Raw genomic sequence first — 17,875 nt, 5'->3', positions numbered from 1 at the left:
CAAATCAGCATCCCTCCAACAATGACCACTGAGTTCATCACTCCCATTCCTATACTATTCATTATCAAACTTGTTTTTTGGTGTAGCCTTTGTAGTTTGGGACACATGTATACTATGTACAATTTTCTCACCTTTATGCCACCAAATTGTTCAGCTACCCTGATCAATGCCTCTGTGTTCTGCCTTCTTATAAAAATAATTTTTTATGTAATAATTTTTTTATTTAAACGTCTTGATTACAAATATGATTGTGATTAGGTTTCAGTCATGTAAAGAACACCCCCTTCACCAGTGCAACATTCCCACCACCAATGTCCCAAATCTCCCTCCATCCCACCCCACCCCCACCTGTACTCTAGACAGGCTTTCCAGTTCCCTCATTCACTCACATGATTATGGTAGTTTCAGTGTAGTTATTTCTATAGCTGCACTAATCACTCTTTGTGGTGAGCTTCATGAAGTGAGCTGGAAGTTCCAGCTCTCCTTTCATTGTCTCTAAGGATTGTTGCAAAAATGACTTTTATTTTTCTTAAAACCCATAGATGAATGAGACTATTCTGTGTCTCTCTCTCTCTCCCTCTGACTTATTTCACTCAGCATGATAGACGCCATGTACATCCATGTATAGGATAAAAATAATTTTTAATACTTATCTGGCAGGGGAGATATCATGATCACAAAGGTAGTTTCCCCAGGGCAAGGCTCACCCATTGCACTTCAGGTGCTGACCACTGAGATTCTCCAAACATGGGAAAATTTACTGAATAATTTGTGGTAGTGGGGGACTGCATTCACACTCTCCCCTATGAAAAAAATTTAAGTACACACAGTAAATAAAAATTTCCTAGTGACTGATAAGGTCACAAATTAATAACAATGTCAAAGCTTTGAATAACCCAATTAACTAATTTAATCTACTTTCTACATATATACTGTATCTCAAATCCTAATTCCATGCTAGATTGCAACGAAAGCTCACCAAATTCCAAGGATTTAGTAACAGTATCTGACCATACATTTGACCATACTTCAATATAATATGAATTGAAAGAAAGCAATACTTGAAAGTATTCTGTATTTAAAAATTAGAAAAAAGATATTTCATTTTTATATTAATATCTTTATTTAAACACTTGACTACAAATAGGATTGTAGTTGGGTTTCAGTCATATAAAGAATACCCCCTTCACCAGTGCAACATTCCCACCACCAATGTCTCAAATCTCCCTTCTCCCTACCCCACCCCAACTTGTACTCGAGACAGGCTTTCCACTTCCCTCATTGATTCACATTGTTATGATAGTTCTCTGTGTAGTTATTTTTCTTTTTCTTTTTTTTTTATTTAAACACCTTGATTACATACATGATTGTGTTTGGGTTTCAGTCATAAAAGGAACACCACCCATCACCAGTGCAACATTCCCATCACCCAAGTCCCAAATCTCCCTCCTCCCCACCCAACCCCTGCCTGTAACCTAAACAGGCTCTACATTTCCCTCGTACATTCTCAATATTAGGACAGTTCAAAATGTAGTTATTTCTCTAACTAAACTCATCACTCTTTGTGGTGAGCTTCCTGAGGTGAGCTGGAACTTCCAACTCTTTTCTCTTTTGTGTCTGAAAATTATTATTACAAGGGTGTCTTTCATTTTTCTTAAAACCCATAGATGAGTGAGACCATTCTGTGTTTTTCTCTCTCTCTCTGACTTATTTCACTCAGCATAATAGATTCCATGTACATCCATGTATAGGAAAATTTCATGACTTCATCTCTCCTGACAGCTGCATAATATTCCATTGTGTATATGTACCACAGTTTCTTTAGCCATTCGTCTGTTGAAGGGCATCTTGGTTGTTTCCAGAGTCTTGCTATGGTAAATAGAGCTGCAATGAATATAGGTGTAAGGAAGGGGTTTTTGTATTGTATTTTTGTGTTCCTAGGGTATATTCCTAGGAGTGGTATAGCTGGATCGTATGGGAGCTCGATTTCCAGTTTTTGGAGGAATCTCCTTATCGCTTTCCATAAAGGTTGAACTAGACAGCATTCCCACCAGCAGTGGATAAGAGTTCCTTTCTCTCCACATCCCTGCCAACACTGTTTATTCTCATTCTTTGTGATGTGTGCCATTCTCTGGGGTGTGAGGTGGTATCTCATCGTTGTTTTGATTTGCATCTCCCTGATGATTAGTGATGTGGAACATTTTTTCATGTGTCTTTTGGCCATGTGTATTTCTTCTTTGTCAAAGTGTCTGTTCATTTCTTCTCCCCATTTTTTGATGGGGTTAGATGTTTTTTTCTTGTAGAGTTCTGTCAGTGCCTTGTATATTTTGGAGATTAGCCCCTTATCTGATGGGTATTGGGTGAATAGTTTCTCCCATTCAGTGGGTGGCTCTTGTATCCTGGGCACTATTTCCTTTGAGGTGCAGAAGCTTCTCAGCTTAATATATTCCCATCTGTTAATCTCTGCTTTCACTTGCTTGGAGAGTGCAGTTTCCTCCTTGAAGATGCCTGTAATGTCCTGGAGTGTTTTGCCTATGTGCTGTTCTATATATCTTATGGTTTTGGGGCTGATATCGAGGTCTTTAATCCATTTGGATTTTACCTTTGTACATGATGTTAGCTGGGGGTCTAAGTTTAATTTTTTGCAAGTGGCTATCCAATTGTGCCAACACCACTTGTTGAAGAGGCTTTCCCTGCTCCATTTAGGATTTCCTGCTCCTTTATCAAAAATTAGATGGTTGTATCTCTGGGGAACATTTTCTGAGTATTCAAGCCTATTCCACTGATCTGAGGACCTATCCTTATTCCAATACCATGCTGTTTTGATAACTGTTGCTTTGTAGTACAGTTTAAAGTTGGGAAAAGTAATTCCTCCCATATTCTTTTTCCCAATGATTGCTTTAGCTATTCGAGGGTGTTTATTGTTCCAAATGAATTTCAAAAGTGTCTGATCCACTTCTTTGAAGAATGTCATGGGTATCTTTAGAGGGATGGCATTAAATCTGTATAATGCCTTGGGGAGTATTGCCATTTTGATGATGTTAATCCTGCCAATCCATGAGCAGGGTATGCGTTTCCATTTCCGTGTGTCCTCTCTTATTTCTTGGAGCAGAGTTTTATAGTTTTCTTTGTATAGGTCCTTCACATATTTAGTCAAGTTGATTCCAAGATATTTGAGTTTGTGTGGCACTATTGTGAATGGGGTTGTTTTCTTAATGTCCATTTCATCCTTATTACTATTGGTATATAGAAAGGCCATTGATTTTTGTGTGTTAATTTTGTAGCCTGCCACCTTGCTATATGAGTCTATTGTTTCTAGAAGCTTTTTGATAGAGTCTTTAGGGTTTTCTAAGTAGAGTATCATGTCATCTGCAAACAGTGAGAGCTTGACTTCTTCCTTTCCTATCTGGATTCCCTTGATATCCTTTTCTTGCCTAATCGCTATAGCAAGTACTTCCAGTGCTATGTTGAATAGGAGTGGTGAGAGAGGACAGCCTTGTCTTGTGCCAGAATTTAGAGGGAAGGCTTTCAGTTTTTCTCCATTGAGGATAATATTTGCCACTGGCTTGTGGTAGATGGCCTTCACTATATTGAGAAAGGTTCCCTCCATTCCCATCTTGCTGAGAGTTTTGATCAAGAATGGGTGTTGGACCTTATCAAATGCTTTCTCTGCATCTATTGATATGATCATGTGGTTTTTATTTTTCTTGTTATTGATGTTGTGTATTATGTTGATAGATTTACGGATGTTAAACCAGCCTTGCATTCCTGGGATGAAACCTACTTGATCGTAGTGGATGATCTTCTTAACGAGGCATTGAATCCTATTTGCCAGGATTTTGTTGAGGATCTTTGCATCTGCATTCATCAGTGATATTGGTCTGTAATTTTCTTTTTTGGTAGCGTCTCTGTCTGGTTTAGGTATCAAGGTGATGTTGGCTTCATAAAAGCTATTTGGGAGTGTTTCTGTTTGTTCAATTTCATGAAAGAGTCTTGCCAAGATTGGCAGTAGTTCCTCTTGGAAAGTTTGATAGAATTCATTAGTGAATCCATCTGGACCTGGGCTTTTGTTTTTCGGCAGACATTTGATTACTGTTTTAATTTCATCAATGGTGATGGGGGTGTTTAGATATGCTACATCCTCTTCCTTCAACCGTGGAAGATTATAAGAGTCCAAGAATTTATCCATTTCTTCCAGGTTCTCATTTTTAGTGGCGTAGAGTTTTTCAAAGTAGTTTCTGATTACCCTTTGAATCTCTGTCATATCAGTAGTGATCTCTCCTTTTTCATTCCTGATACGAGTTATCAAGTTTCTCTCTCTCTCTTTCTTTGTTAGGTTTGCCAGTGGTCTATCAATCTTGTTTATTTTTTCAAAGAACCAACTTTTGCTTTCGTTGATCTTTCGGATTGTTTTTTGAGTTTCCACTTCGTTGATTTCTGCTCTCAGCTTTGTTATTTCCTTCTGTCTTCCTATTCTTGGGTCCTTTTGTTGAGCATTTTCTAGTTCTATTAGCTGTGTCATTAAGCTACTCAGGTAAGCTCCTTCTTCCTTCCTGATGTGTGCTTGCAAAGCTATAAATTTTCCTCTCAGTACTGCTTTTGCTGTGTCCCATAAGTTCTGAGAGTTTGTGTCTTTATTGTCATTTGTTTCCAGGAACCTTTTTATTTCCTCCTTGATTTCATCTCGGACCCACTGGTTATTGAGCATGAGGCTGTTTAACTTCCAGGTGTTAAAGTGTTTCTTCTGAGTCCCTTTGGAATTCAAAAATAATTTCAGAGCCTTGTGGTCAGCGAAGGTAGTCTGCAAAATTTCTATCCTCTTGATCTTATGGAGGTATGTTTTATGTGCCAGCATGTAGTCTATCCTGGAGAATGTCCCATGTACATTGGAGAAGAATGTGTATCCAGGTTTCTGGGGATGGAGTGTCCTATATATATCCACTAGGCCTCTTTCTTCCATTTCTCTCCTCAGGTCTAGTATATTCTTGTTGGGTTTCAGTCTGGTTGACCTGTCCAGTGTTGACAAAGCCGTGTTAAGGTCCCCCACAATTATTGTGTTGTCGTTGATATTATTTTTCAGATTTGTCAACAGTTGTATTAAATATTTTGCTGGCCCCTCATTCGGTGAATATATGTTTAGGAGAGTGAATTCTTCCTGCTCTACGTACCCCTTGATTAATATAAAATGTCCATCTTTGTCCCTTACAACCTTCCTGAGTATAAAGTTTGCATTATCTGATATTAGTATGGCCACTCCAGCTTTTTTATGGGTGTTGTTTGCTTGGATAATTTTTCTCCAGCCTTTTATTTTGAGTCTATGTTTGTTCTGACTATTCAGGTGCGTTTCTTGTAGGCAGCAGAAGGTTGGATTGAGTTTTTTGATCCATTTAGCCACTCTGTGTCTCTTAACTGGTGCATTTAATGCATTGACGTTGAGAGAAAGAATTGTCCTGGGATTTAACGCCATCTTTATTTCAAAATTTGGTTTGTCTTTTGGGTAGTCTTGTCTTAGATTAGGTCTTTCAGTTTTTCTCTTAAGACTGGTTTTGTGTCTGTGAAGTTTCTGAGCTGTTTTTTGTCTGTGAAACCATGTATTCTTCCATCAAACCGGAAACTGAGTTTTGCTGGGTATAGTATTCTGGGTGAAGCATTCATTTCATTCAGTCTTGTCACAATATCCCACCACTGCTTTCTGGCATTGAGTGTTTCTGGTGACAGGTCTGCTGTAAATCTCAGGGAAGCTTGCTTGAACATGATTTCCCCTTTTGATCTTGCTGTTTTCAGAATTCTGTCTCTATCTGTGGGATTTGTCATTGTGACTAGGATGTGTCTTGGGGTGGTTTTTCTGGGGTCTCTTTTGGTTGGTACTCTTCGGGCATGCAGGATTTGATCACATATATTCTTTAGTCTGGAAGTTTCTCTTTAATGATGTTCTTGACCATTGATTCTTCCTGGAAATTTTCTTCCTGGGTCTCTGGGACTCCAATGATTCTTAAGTTGTTTCTGTTGATCTTATCATAGACTTCTATTTTCGTCTGTTCCCATTCTTTGACTAATTTTTCCATTGTCTGCTCATTTGCTTTAAGTTTTTTGTCCAATCTCTCCTGCTGTATGGAATTGTTATGTATCTCATCTTCCACAGCACCAAGTCTATTCTCAGCTTCTGATACCCTGTCCCAGAGCTTATCCATTTTGTCATTCACTTCGTTTACTGACTTTTTCAGTCCTGTTAGTTGACATGTTATTTCAGTTTGGAGTTTTGTCATTTCTGCCTTCATATTTTCTTGGTTCTTATTAGTGTTCTGTTCAACTCGATCCATGGTTTCTTGGAGTCTGTTGAGCACCTTCCATATTGCTAGTCTAAAGTCCTTATCTGAGAGGTTGATTAGTTGTTCAGTCATTATCTGGTCCTCAGAATTGTCATCTTCATTCTCTATGTCTGATGCTGGCCTGCGTTGTTTCCCCATTGTCACACTTGTATTGTGGGTTTTTCTACGTGTTGTAGTGGTATTCATTGTCTATATGATGTAGGCAGCACACTCCTCTGGCTCCTCCCTTTCTGGATGGGCTGACTTGCCTCTAAGGGAGGGGAGTCCTCCGTGGATGAAGCCTCACACTGGGTCAAGTCTTAGGCCCGAGCATGCAACAGAGAAGACAGTCCAGAGAGAAATGTTTGCTTCTGTGATATAGCGCCGTTCTTAGTGTGATTTTTCCTTCTTGTTGCAATGGAGTTCTTTCCTTAGAAAGAGTGCACGGCCACGTAGCGAAGAGGAGCGGCCGTGCTCCTCTGAGCCTCTTTTTGCCCCACTCGCAAGAGTTTCACGCAAGAGGACAGTAGACAGACATAGACAGGTCACACTCACAGTCTTTCACAGTTGAGCCCCACTGGGCCGGAGTACTTTCACGGATTTTCCCCGCCTGGTGTCACACACAGGGAGCCGGCTTTTGCCTAGATAGCATTGTTATCTCTTCCCGAATGTAGTTTCTTTGGAGTTAGCTTCCCAGGGCTCTGAGGAGAGCTTCCAGAGTTCAGGAAAGACAGAGAAGGGTAGGACAGGGCTCCCTTCTGGTGCTCAGTTCCTCAGAAGAAGCACAGCCCGGTGGAGATTCTGCAGGTAGAGCAGTCAGCACTCTGCCTGGAAACCCCCACCTGCAGCCTTTTCTCACTCACTCACTGGCTCGCTGGGTAGCTCTCGAATGTAGTTTCTTTGGGGTTCACTTCCCAGGGCTCTGAGGAGAGCTTCCAGAGTTCAGGAAAGACAGAGAAGGGTAGGACAGGGCTCCCTTCCGGTGCTCAGTTCCTCAGAAGAAGCCGTAGTTATTTTTCTAACTGCACTCACCACTCTTTGTGGTGAGCTTTATATCATGAGCTGGACCCTCCAGCCCTCCTCTCTTTGTTTCTGAGAATTATTGCAAAAATGTTTTTTATTTTTCTTAAAACCCATAGATGAGTGAGACCATTCTGTGTCTATCTCCCTCTGACTTATTTCACTCAGCATGTACATGTATGGGAAAATTTCCTGACTTCATCTCTCCTGATGACTGCATAATATTCCATTGTGTATATGTACCACACTTTCTTTAATCATTCATCTGTTGAAGGGCATCTTGGTTGTTTTCAGAGTCTGACTATTGTAAGTAGCACAGCAATAAATAAAGGTGTGATGAAGGGATTTTTGAATTGTATTTTTGTGTTCCTAGGGTATATACCTAGCAGTGGTATAGCTGGATTGTATGGGAGCTCAATTTCCAGGTTTTGGAGGAATCTTCATATCGCTTTTTATAAAGTTGGACTAGATGGCATTCCCACCAGCAGTGAATAAGAGTTCCTTTCTCTCCACATTCCCTCCAGCACTGCTTGTTCTCATTTTTTGTGATGTGTGCCAATCTCTGCATTGTGAAATGGTACCTCATAGTTGTTTTGATTCACATCTCCCTGATGATTAGTGATGTGGAACATTTTTTCATGTGCAAGAAAAGAATATTTTTTCTTCTTCTTCTTTTTTTTTTTTTTTTGTATTTTTGGGCTACACCCGTTTGATGCTCAGGGTTTACTCCTGGCTATGAGCTCAGAAATTGCCCCTGACTTGGGGGGACCATATGGGATGCTGGGGGATCAAACTGCGGTCCTTCCTTCGCTAGCACTTGCAAGGCAGACACCTTACCTCTAGCGCCACCTCTCCAGCCCCGAGAAAAGGATATTTCTATAGACTGTTGATCAGTGTAGTAGTCAGAATATTATAAAGTATCCTGAAGTCATAAAATACCTTGACCACTTAAAGCAAAAGAAGTTCTTTTTTTTGTTTGTTTTTGCATTTAAGGCACATATGTTCAATAAGTCTGCCAGTAACTCTGTCCAGTTTTGTAACTGAGCTCTGTGCTGATGGAACCTTCCCCACCTAGTAAAATGCCTTTTTGAAAAGAAAAGGACGGCATTCACTCACAAGCAATATTAGAAATAAAAATGGACCACAGATGAAGTAAAGATTAAAAAGAAGATAGTATACCAATAAATTTGAAAAATTATGAATGATCAATGTTCCTGGAAAAAAGAAAACTATTTTCAGGAGTAGAAAAAGAAATAAATAATTGGAATCTATTGGTTATAGTTTACCCTCTGTTCATTTATAGGACCAGATGAGTGTGGTTTGGCTAACCTTTCAAGAAACAAATAATTGGATCAGAGCAATAGCACAGAAGGTAGGGCATTTGCTTTGCATGAAGCCTACCTGGGTTCAAACCCCAGTAGCCCATATGGCCTTCCCCAAGGCTGCCAGGAGTAACTTTTGAGAGCAGAGATAGGAGTGATTTTTGAGCACAGCAGTGTCTGATCCCCCAAAACAAACAAAAAGAAGCAGATTATTAGACATTGATGTCAATTTTCTTGAACTAAGAACAGAAGCCTAAGTGATGGGGCACTTGCCTTGTACAAATCAACTTCTTCAGTCTCCAGCACCATATATGCTCCCTCCCCAAATCGCTAGAGTCAGCCCTGAGCATGGAGCCTGGAGAAACTTTGAATACTGTGAATGCTGAAAGAATTTTTAAGGACGCATCAGTAAAATAGTTTTGCTAAAATCAGGAATAAGATAGAAACTTTTCAGATAAGAGCAAACATCTAATTACACAAAATTCTTTGCCTTACCCATCTTCTCTGCTCTAGGAGCCCTAGAACCCCATTCTTAGCTCATGACCTTTATCCCTATTTCTCTTTGCTGATCTGAGAATTCATGTCTATGTGAATTCACATGTATATTTATTTATAAATTTGATTTTTCTCCTATTAATTTGCCCATTACTAATTTAATCACTTGATTAGTCAATTTTTCAGAAGGACCGTGGGGGTTTGGAGGAAATTTTTTTTTTCTTCCCAACAAAACTAGAAAAAAATTGTTCATCCTTTTGGAAAAAAAATGTTACATTCATTACTATGTCATAACTAAAACTAGATTCCAGATAAATTATGAAACCAAATATAAAATTTAAATATTTAAGCCTTAAAGAAGAAATTATGGGAGAGATACTTTTATGATTGGGAGCATTAAAAATTCTTAAAAAGGTTTTGATTTTTAAAATATATTTTTATTATAACAGCATGATTTACCAAGTGATTCATAATACAGTAATTTCAGGCATTAAATGTTCAAACACCAGTCCCACCAGCAGTAAATTTTGATTTCTGTATTCCAAAATAAAAATAAAATAAAGATAAAATTAAAGGACAAATAAATATGACCTTATTAAAAAAACTTCTAGAATAGCAACCATTGTTTATAAGAACAAAGTCTATAAAGCATTTCTTTTTTCTCTTAAGACACACATTTTGTTATACAGTGAATGATTTAATAAAAGTAAGGTGACATTATTATCTGTTAAACAATATGAAAATGAATATTTTATTCTCTGGTAAACTTTACAATTCTTTTAGTACAGGAATCCCTTCCATGGGAATGAGTCTTAATTTACATAAACTTTGTAGCTTGTGGTCTGTTCTCCATAATGGTAACATGGAACAAATTCCTCCTGGTGACTTGTTATGAGTGCCCAAGAATGCAGCTGCTGGCATCTCATAGGAATGTTAAGTGCTGGCAGTCCCCAGCAGTTCTGAGACTACCTCTGTGTTGGGGACTATTGGCTTGTGTGGAAACCAAGAATCTTTTCTGTACTCATTCTTAACCCCGGATTATCATTCTAAATTTCCACTTGGGCCCTTCCAGATTTATATCTTGCAGTCTGCTGGAATATACGAGTCAACTTGCATTTTCCTACATTAGGTTGCATCAAACCATTGATGCGATTAGAAGAGAAACATTTGTAGAAGGTTCAGAGATTCTAGATGTTAATTCTTGACATATAAAAATTCAGAGGAGTGGGTTTGTGCTCATTGTAGAGGTGAAAGGTGGCTTCTTGATTTTTAACATGAATTCTTTAAAATGACTTTATTTCTGGCTTTTTAGAGAGTCCCTAGTTTCTCCAGGAGCAGTCCCTGAAATCCAGACTCTTCCTCATTACAAGCAAACTGTTACTATGCTCACTCTAAGCAAAAGCAAGAGCTATTTCTTTTTTGTTTTAACCATACCATAGTTCAGAAGGTCAGACATGACCACAATATCTCCTGTTATTTCAGGGCTCACATGTGTTTGCCTTGGCGCCATTTCTCTGGCATTTGGTTTCCGTTATTTTTCCATGGGGTTTGGCTTGCAGGAATCAAAGGAGCATATTTAAAAAAATAGGCGAAGTTCATAAAAATGAAGTATTGTGAACTGGTGGTGATTGGACACAGAGAGAGGGAATACACACCTCCCCATTATGTTAAATCACATAAAATGTTGTAGTCAGTCTACCCTGATTACCACACACACATGAGTAATCACCATCACTGAGAGCTGATCCACTTTGAGACTGGCCGGGACCCCTCCTGATAGCCCCAACAAGATCCAGCAGAGCTAGTTACTTGGGAGAGTGGAGACCTCCCTGAGTGGCACGTTTCTCATTTCCTCCTCAGAGACAGCTCCTTGTTGTCAATGGGGAAATACAGTGATCAGCCAGTGGCTCTGGCTTGTTTGGGTTTATGATGGGAAGGAGCTTTTCTCAGTGTCTCCGGGGAAACAATCATTCATTCTGCATAGGACAGACTTAATGACTAACTGTTGTGTGGCAGCTGGACATGAGCTCAGGGTTAGCACTCAGTGATAGCTTCACATGTATGAGGCCCTGAGTTTGAATTCCAACACCAAAAAGCCAAACAAAGAAATAAAACCCTCAAACAAACAAAAAAAAGCCAATCACTAAGGTGGTGTGATACTTAGTGAAGGCCCCAGGGACAGATTTACAAACTAGTGAGTGCAAGTTATAAGAGATTCAAATGGGATTGAGGTGGTTCCCAAACTTGTCTGAATTGGGACCACCAGGGAAATTTCAAAAATCTCCCACCCCTATGTTCCACCTTAAGAGGTTGTGACTTAATTGGCTACAGAATCTCCTAGGTAGGTTTTGGAGAGTTTAAAAGATCACTAGGTAATCGGAGAACCACTGATGTGGTGGTGAAGAGCCAACACTTTGAAGTTACACAACTCTGATTTGAATCCCAGCCCTAAAGTTTAAAGACTGCATTTATAGCCAAACCATAAACCTTTCTCAGTCTCAGTAGCTTTATCGATTTTATCATCTATTTATTTATTTATTTTGGTTTTCAGGTCACACCCGGCAGCTCTCAGGGGTCACTCCTAGCTCTGTACTCAGAAATCGCTCCTGGCAGACTCAGGGAACCATATGGGATGCTGGGATTCGAACCACCATCCTTCTGCATGCAAGGCAAATGCCTTACTTCCATGCTATCTCTCCGGCCACTATTTATTTATTATTTATTTATTTATTTATTTATTTATCTATCTATTTTATTTCTTTACCACTCAGACTGCATCCTCTCCCTCTACCCCTTCCAAAGGAAGGGAAGAACGATCATCAATGGCAAAAGGCAGTTGCAGAAGCGACACCTAGAGCCGGCTTCATGCTCAGGAGAGGACGCTCTGACTCCTCCTCGTGGCTTCGGGTGCTCTACACGATCAGAGAAACTTCTCTAGTAACATATTATAGAAATGATTCCTGAAAGTATAGTCTTTATATATTATTATTATTATTATTATTATTATTATTATTATTATTATTATTATTATTATTTGGCTTTTTGGGCCACACCCGGCAGTGCTCAGGAGTTACTCCTGGCTGTCTGCTCAGAAATAGCTCCTGGCAGGCACGGGGGACCATATGGGACTCCGGGATTCGAACCAACCACCTTTGGTCCTGGATCGGCTGCTTGCAAGGCAAACACCGCTGTGCTATCTCTCCGGGCCCTATTTATTTTTTAAGGAAGTCCTCAACAGCAAAGCAGGGGGCTTGGAGGGCCTTTCCTATGACCATACACTCAAACCTGGAGTTTCATAAGACTTTAGTTTTTAACATCCATAGAATGGACACATTAAGATTTTGCTTCTCGCCTGATCCCCAGTGACAATCAAAGAAGAACACAGAAAAATCAGTTCTCCAGCGCCTAACGTCAGGTAGAAGTGCCTCCACCCACAATAGTGGAGAATAATTCCTGCCTGGCTTTGGGTACAGTGGACTCTTTTAAAGCGACACCTGGGCTACTTCCTAATCCTCAGTGACAATCAAGGAAGAACACAGGAAAAAAAAAGAGTGCAGCCGTGGAGCAAAGCAGAGCAGCCATGCACTTCTTATAGAACACAAACCACATAGCAACATGTAGTAAGAATCACACTTCAAATGTGGCAATGGGGAAACAATGCAGGATAACAGCATGCATAGAGAATGAAGATGGCAGCTCTGATGACCCAAAAATGCCAACCATCTAATTAACCTCTCAGATTAGGAGTTTAGAATAGAAATATGGAGGATGTTCATAGAACTCAAAGAAAGCATAGATCAGTCTGAACAGACCACAAATATAGAAATCAGAAAACTCCAAACTGAAATAATGGGACTGAAAAATGCAGTAGAGAAAACAAACGAAAAACTGTGAAAAGCCTCTCCAATAGAATAACAGCAGCTTAAGAAAGGATTAGTGAGCTGGAAGATGAGATGCATAATAATTCCATACAACAGAAGAGATTGGAAAAGAGCCCCAAAGCAAATGATCAGACAATGGAAAATATACTCAAAGATTTTTAACAGATGAAAATAGAAATGTTCGATTAATTCAACAGAAACAACATAAGAATCATTGAAGTCCCAGAAATCCAGGAAGAAAATCCCCAAGAAAAATCATCAGACAGGGACATCATTACAGAGAAACTCCCAGAGATAATGACTGCATGCAACCTAATCCTGCATGCCCGGAGAGTACCAGCTAAAAGAGACACACACACACACACAAAAAAAACCCCAGACACATCCTAGACACAATGACAAATCCCACAGATAGAAATAGAATATTGAAAGTAGCAAGATCCAAAAGAGAAATTACATTAAAAGGAGCAATTTTAAGATTTACAGCAGGCATGTCACAAGAAACTCTCAAGGCCAGAAGATAGCGGTGGGATATTGTAACAAGACTGAATGAAATGGATGCTTCACCTAGAATACTACACCCAGCCCGACTCATGTTTAGGTTTGAAGGAAGGATTCATAGCTTCATGGTTAAGCAACAATTCAGAAACTTTACAGATGCAAAACCTGCCTTAAAGGAAAAATTGAAAGATCTACTTTAAGTCAAGACAGACCAACAGACACACCAAACTTATACACAAAGATGACATTAAGTCTCATGACAATCATCTCCTTCAATGTCAATGGACTAAATGCACCCAATAAGAGACACAGAGTGGCTAAATGGATCAAAAAATGAGTCTGATCTTTTGCTGCCTAAAAGAAACACACCTAAATAGTCAGAACAAACATAGACTCAAAATCAAAAGCTGGAGGAAAAACATCCAAAAGCACAATAACCTTAAAAAAGCTGGGGTGGCCATATTAGTATCAGATGACACAACTTTAGACTCAATAAAGTTGTAAGGGACAAGGATGAACACTTTGTACTAATAAAGGGATATGTGCAACAGGAAGAAATCGCACTACTAAACATATACTCACCCAAATGAGAGACCAGCCAGATATCTAACACAATTATTGACAAATTTGAAAGAGGATATCAATAATAACACAATAATTGTGGGAGACCTCAACATGGCCCTGTCAACACTTGATAGGTCAACCAGACTGAAACCCAACAAACATATACTAGCTCTGAAAAGAGAAATGGAGGAAAGAGGCCTAGTAGATATATATAGGACACTTCATCCCCAGAAACCTTGATACACATTCTTCTCCAATGTACATGGTTCATTCTCCAGGATGGACCACATACTGGCACATAAAACATACCTCCATAAAATCAAGAGGATAGAAATTTTGCAGGCTACCTTCACTGACCACAAGGCTCTGAAATTAGATGTGAACTCCGAAGGGACACAGAAGAAGAATCTAACAATTGGAAATTAAACAGCCTGCTACTGAACAACCAGTGGGTCCAAGATGAAATAAAAGAGAAAATCAAAACATTCCTGGAAACAAATGACAATGAAGACACAAACTATTAGAATCTATAGGACACAGCAAAAACAGTACTGAGAGGAACATTTATAGCTTTGCAAGCACATGTCAGGAAGGAAGAAGGGGAATCCTGAATAGCTTAAAAATAAAACTTAAAAAATTAGAAATTGATCAACAAAAGGAACCAAAAATTGGGACACAGAAGGAAATAACAAAGCTTAGAGCAGGAACCAATGAAGTGGAAACCCAAAAAACAATCCGAAAGATCACGAAAGCAGAAGTTGGTCCCTTGAAAAAATAAACAAGATTGATAGACCATTAGCAAAACTTACAAAGAAAGAGAGAAACTTGATGACCGATAATAGAAATGAAAAGGGGGAGATCACTACAGATATTGTAGAGATTCAAAGGGTAATCAGAGACTATTTTGAAAAACTCTATGCTACTAAACACGAGAACTTGGATAACCTTCCACGGCCGAATAAGGAGGATATAGCATATCTAAACATGTCCATCACTATTGAGGAAGTTAAAACGGTAATCAAAAGTCTGCCCAAAAACAAAATCTGAAGCTCAGATGGATTCACTAATGAATTCTTTCCAATCTTTTAAGAGGAACTACTCCCCTCCTGGCCAGGCTCTTTCATGAAATTGAATAAATGGGAACACTTCCAAACAACTTTTATGAAGCCAACATCACTTTGATACCAAAACCAGACAGAGATGCTGCCAAAAAAGAAAATTACAGACCTATATTCCTGATGAACACAGATGCAAAGATCTCAACAAAATCCTGGCAAATAGGATCCAATGCCTCATCAAGATCATTCACTAAACGATCAAGTAGATTTCAAGTAGGAATGCAAGGATGGTTTAACATTCATAAATCTATTAACATAATACACAACATCAATAACAAGAAAAATAAAATCACATGATCATATCAATAGATGCAGAGAAAGCATTTGATAAGGTCCAACACCCATTCTTGATAAAAACTCTCAGCAAGATGAGAATGAAAGGAACCTTTCTCAATAAAGTTAAGGCCATCTACCACAGCCAATGGCAAATATTATCCTCAATGGAGAAAAACTAAAAGCCTTCCCTCTAAATTCTGGTACAAGACAAGGCTGTCCTCTCTCACCACTCCTATTCAACATAGTACTGGATTATAGTGATTAGGCAAGAAAAAGATATCAAGGGCATCCAGACAGGAAAGGAAGAAGCCAAGCTTTCTCTGTTTGCAGATGACATTATATTATACTTAGACTATCCTAACGACTCTCCCAAAATGCTTCTAGAAACAATAGATGCATATAGCAATGTGGCAGGCTACAAAATTAACACACAAAAATCAATGGCTTTTTTGTATACCAATAATGATAGGGAAGAAATGGACATTAAGAAAATAACCCCATTCACATTAGTGTCAGACAAACTCAAATATCTTAGTGTCAACTTGACTAAAGACGTGAAGGACCTACACAAAGAAAACTATAAAACCCTACTCCAAGAAATAAGAGAGAACGCGTGGAAATGGAAACTCATACCCTGCTCATGGATTGGCAGGATTAACATCATTAAAATGGCAATACTCCCCAAAGCATTGTACAGATTTAATACAATCCCTCTAAAGATACCTATAACATTCTTCAAAGAAGAAAACCAAACACTTCTGAAATTCATTTGGAACAATAAACACCCTAGAATAGCTAAAGATATCCTTGGGAAAAGGAATATGGGAGGCATTACTTTCCCCAACTTTAAATTGCATTGCAAAGCAATAGTTTTTAAAACAGCATGGTATTGGAAAAAAATTCAGATCAGTGGAATAGGCTTGACTACTCAGAGAATGTTCCCCAGACATAAAATCATCTACTTTTTGATAAAGGAGCAAGAAATCCTAAATGGAACATAGAAAGTGGTGTTGGCACAACTGGTTAGCCACTTGCAAAAAAGCAAACTCAGACCCTCAGCTAACGCCATGTACGAAGGTAAAATTTAAATGGATTAAAGACCTTGATATCAGACCTAATACCATAAGATATAGAATACAACATGTAGGTAAAACACTCCATGACATTGATACTAAAGGCTTCTTCAAGAAGGAAACTGCACTCTCCAAACAAGTGAAAGCAGAGACAAACAGATGGAAATATATTAAGCTGAGATGCTTCTGCATCTCAAAGGAAACAGTGCCCAGGATACAGTAGCCACTCCCTGAGTGGGAGAAACTATTTGCCCAATACCCAGATAAGGGTCTAATATCCAAAATAAACAAGGCACTGACAGAACTTTACAAGAAAAAAAAACATCTAATCTCATCTAAAAAAGGGGAGAAGAAATGTACAGAAACTTTGTCAAAGAAGAAATACAAATGGCCAAAAGATACATGGAAAAAAGATCCCCATCATTAATCATCTCAGAGATGCAAATCAAAATATCTATGAGGTACCATCTCATGCCACAGAGATAGGTACACATCCCAAAGAATGAGAACAAGCAATGCTGGCAGGGATGTGGAGAGAAAGAAACTTTTATTTATTGCTGGCGGGAATGCCATCTAGTCCAACTTTTATGCAAAGCTCCCATGCAATCCAGCTATACCACTCATAGGTATATACCCTAGGAACACAAAAATACAATACAAAAATACCTTCCTTAAACCTATATTCATTGCAGAGCTATTTACACTAGCCAGACTCTGAAAACAACCAAGATGCTCTTCAACAGATGAATGGCTAAAGAAACTGTGGTACATATATACAATGGTATATTAAGCAGCCATCAGTAGTGATGAAGTCGAAAATTTTCCTACATATGGATGTACATGGAATCTATTATGCTGAGTGAAATAAGTCAGAAGGAGAGAGATAGGTACAGAATAGTCTCATTCATCTATGGGTTTTAAGAAAAATAAAAGACATTTTTGCAATAATTCTCAGAGACAAAAGAGAGGATGTCTGGAAGGTCCAGCTCATAATATGAAGCTCACTACAAAGAGTGGTGAGTACAGTTAGAGAAATAACCACACTGAGAACTATCATAACAATGTGAATGAATGAGGGAAGTAGAAAGCCTGTCTAGAGTATAGGCAGGATTGTGGTGGGGAGGAGAGAGACTTGGGACATTGTTGATGGGAATGTTGCACTGGTGAAGGGGGGGTGTTCTTTACATAACTGAAACCCAACCATAATAATTTTTGTAATCAAGGTGATTAAAGATATTAAAAAAGATTTGCTTCTTCTATACAAGTGCATAAAATTTATTATTAAAAATAATTTTAATAATAATATTAATAAAAATA

General features: G+C 38.7%; 2 non-coding genes across 2 annotated transcripts; one reads left to right on the top strand and one right to left on the bottom strand.

The window, feature by feature from the left end:
- The first annotated feature begins 645 nt into the window (after positions 1–645).
- Positions 646–806, top strand: LOC126019503 (U1 spliceosomal RNA). Its single transcript, XR_007499185.1, has one exon. It is a non-coding gene; the product is annotated as a U1 spliceosomal RNA (small nuclear RNA).
- Positions 807–11,907: 11,101 nt separating this feature from the next.
- On the bottom strand, positions 11,908–12,121 carry LOC126019568 (small nucleolar RNA U3). Its single transcript, XR_007499217.1, has one exon. It is a non-coding gene; the product is annotated as a small nucleolar RNA U3 (small nucleolar RNA).
- Between the last annotated feature and the right edge of the window lie 5,754 nt (positions 12,122–17,875).

This window comes from Suncus etruscus, chromosome 9 (assembly GCF_024139225.1).
Source record: "Suncus etruscus isolate mSunEtr1 chromosome 9, mSunEtr1.pri.cur, whole genome shotgun sequence".
Classification (NCBI taxonomy): Eukaryota; Metazoa; Chordata; class Mammalia; order Eulipotyphla; family Soricidae; genus Suncus; species Suncus etruscus.
This window is presented reverse-complemented; position numbering and strand designations above follow the sequence as displayed.